Source organism: Triticum urartu, unplaced genomic scaffold, assembly GCF_003073215.2.
Source record: "Triticum urartu cultivar G1812 unplaced genomic scaffold, Tu2.1 TuUngrouped_contig_6595, whole genome shotgun sequence".
In the NCBI taxonomy this organism is placed as follows: domain Eukaryota; kingdom Viridiplantae; phylum Streptophyta; class Magnoliopsida; order Poales; family Poaceae; genus Triticum; species Triticum urartu.
The window spans coordinates 1-2,646 of NW_024117367.1; the positions used below are offsets into that span (position 1 = coordinate 1).

Consider the following 2,646-nt stretch of genomic DNA (forward strand, 5'->3'; position numbering starts at 1 on the left):
GGGGGAAGGGGCCTCAGACGCAAGCAAAGCTGTAGCTTCCTCAACGTATGCCTCACCATGGGGCTCGCTGTGCTGCTGGCGGACAGCCGCGGCCCCTCTGGTGTGGTGCGAGACTTCCAGATCACCCGGCGGCTGGGGTTGGAGGATGGCATTCCCACAACTCCTCATCGGGGGTGAGCGTGGCATGGAGCAGCAAGCCCATAGCTCCCTCAACCATCATGCTAATCTCTTCTTGTTATTCATCCTGAATCTATGGTGCACATACAGTACATGCTTATGTATTGTCTCAATGATTATCCTATTTTTTTAGGATTCAATTTGCGTTTTGTGCAATTTCATACACTCAATCAATAAATTCTCAGTTTTTTTGGCGGGATTTGTGTTTGTTCGGATGCTTAGGTGCAGCTGCATCAAGGGAATTGGCCGACGGCGTGCAATACATAGACAAAGTAAAAGTCAGTATGGAGCAAATATGAGTTCGGTTGCTCTTCTGTATGACTACTACATTTAAATTTGGATAGCTATTTCTCGAAATGTAGCCAGGGCACTGGATTCATTTGCTTTTGTTTTCTTTTTTCAGGACAATTTCACATTGATTTTGCTGTTGGTGACTGATTGAGGCGTCACTCCCACCACGGTGGTGACGGCAACCTTGCCCCTCCAGCCGCTGTGGCCGGAGCGTACCGCCCCCAATCCCACCCACACAACCGCCCTGTGTGGTGGAGGAGGGCCACCTCGAACACATTGGGAAGCGGTGAGCGTGGGCTTCGCCACATGTTCTGCCGAGTCATTGATGTCAGTTTCTAGGTTTGTGAGTGCACTGTCTGGTGCTTCTTTTTACGATGTCTGTCAACACAAGCACAGCGTGTTCCAAGTATGAACTGAGAGAGTGTGCTCCCATTGGGTTCTGGATGTGGACACTGTGGCCGGTGAGGCATAACTGGAAGTTTCTCTGATGGTCGACAAAAAGGTACCCCACTGCTCTGAATTTTTACATGGTTAATGTGAGTTGAATCATCAAAGGTCTGCGCGTTGGTAATGGTTGAAAAATTCATTGCATTTGAGAAAACTGAATAGTCTATCACTTCTCTAATAATACATATTACAGAATGTACTTTTCTGTCCGATCGTAGGATCACTGCACAACAGGCTTTGGAGCAGGCTCTGATTCACGGAGAACTCCCCAGCAACCTCATCTTTTGTGGATATTAGATGGATATTGAATCCAGTAAGCCTCCAATTGATAAACAAAGTCAATTTTCGGTTGGTAGTTTGCATGACAGGGTTCTAGCTAATTTATGATTGTGCGTACAACAGACTACCTCTGCCTAAAGATTTGAGGTGTGACTCAAATTTCGTGCTGTTAGAAATCAACAATGGAGATTTCAGTTTTTTTCATGTATATTCGTACGGATTTCAAGTTTAATGGATCATTAAATTTTATTCTATAATCAGATCTTGGCATGTTTTCAGATTTTTCAGAGAAGAAAGAAGTCTAGAGGCGTGGATGTATGTTTTTAGGGGGGAATCAAGTCTGCAGAATATACACTAATTTGAGGAATTCAGATGTTACCCATGGTCATACAGGGAAAGTGTGAAGCACTCTGGCCAATTTTCCGCATTTCTCATCCAAGAAGCCGTTACATTTATGATCTTTTCTATAGAAGAAGGAAGGATATATCTAAGGAGCTGTATGAATTTTGCCTGGACCAGGATTATGCAGACCGTAATCTCATTACAAAGTGGAAAAATGTTGCCTCAGCTTTGTATCATTTGAGCTAGGGGCCAAGACGGATGAGGTTGATTTGGCTTGATCATGCCAAAGAAATTTACTTCTTTTTTGGAAAATGAAAGAATGTTTTAGAAGTTCAGGGTTAAGTTACCAAATCTGAGCTTTATAGCAAAGCAGAGGATCAAGAAAAGCAGAATAGGATAATAAAGGTTCACATAGATGTAGTAATATGTCACTATCAGCTAGCTCAAGTATGTATGACTGTAGGAGCTCAGGAATACTCTTATTGTGTCTTTGATTTTGTTAAAGACCCAATATATGATGAGGTGCTGCCTCTCCTGATGCCGAGCTGTTTAGAATTTGGTATTTCAGAATTTGGTATTTCACATTTTTTTTCTGGCCAGTAAATTTCACAAACATAACTGCAGGCCATCTGCTCCTGCGCAATGAAACTGTTTCAAAATTCATATTGTGTTTGACACCCTGAACCACTTTATTAGATAACAGATTATAACTTCCACTTCTTTTTTATGCTGGACCATGATGAATCAACAATTTATTAGATAAAAAAAATAATCCCTGGAGAAAATCAGAGTATTTATCGACTATATATGCTCTATGGATGTCGACAAATTTGATTGTAGGGGCTAGCAATGCTTCATTTCAAGCTACTGTAATAACTCTTGCTGGTTAGTTACCCCTGATCCTAGCAAGTGAAATCAGAACTAATACATGTACATGATTGTTGTTTGAGTTGCACAGATTGGCACATGTATGAATAAGTTTCAGTATTAGATTGGTGTACTGATCATGGCTATGTTGTGGAAGAGTTCTTGCACGCAGTGTTCGAAAGTAGCATACTTCCATTCTCTGTAAATTGGTACTAGATAAAAAGGATGTTCCATTTTCTGTAA

At 41.6% G+C, this 2,646-nt stretch overlaps 1 long non-coding RNA gene across 1 annotated transcript; it reads left to right on the forward strand.

Annotated features, from left to right (window-relative positions):
• The first annotated feature begins 726 nt into the window (after positions 1 to 726).
• Positions 727 to 2,024, forward strand: LOC125530837. Its single transcript, XR_007293003.1, has 3 exons — positions 727 to 970; positions 1,134 to 1,228; positions 1,474 to 2,024. It is a non-coding gene; the product is annotated as an uncharacterized LOC125530837 (long non-coding RNA).
• The last annotated feature ends 622 nt before the right edge of the window (positions 2,025 to 2,646 follow it).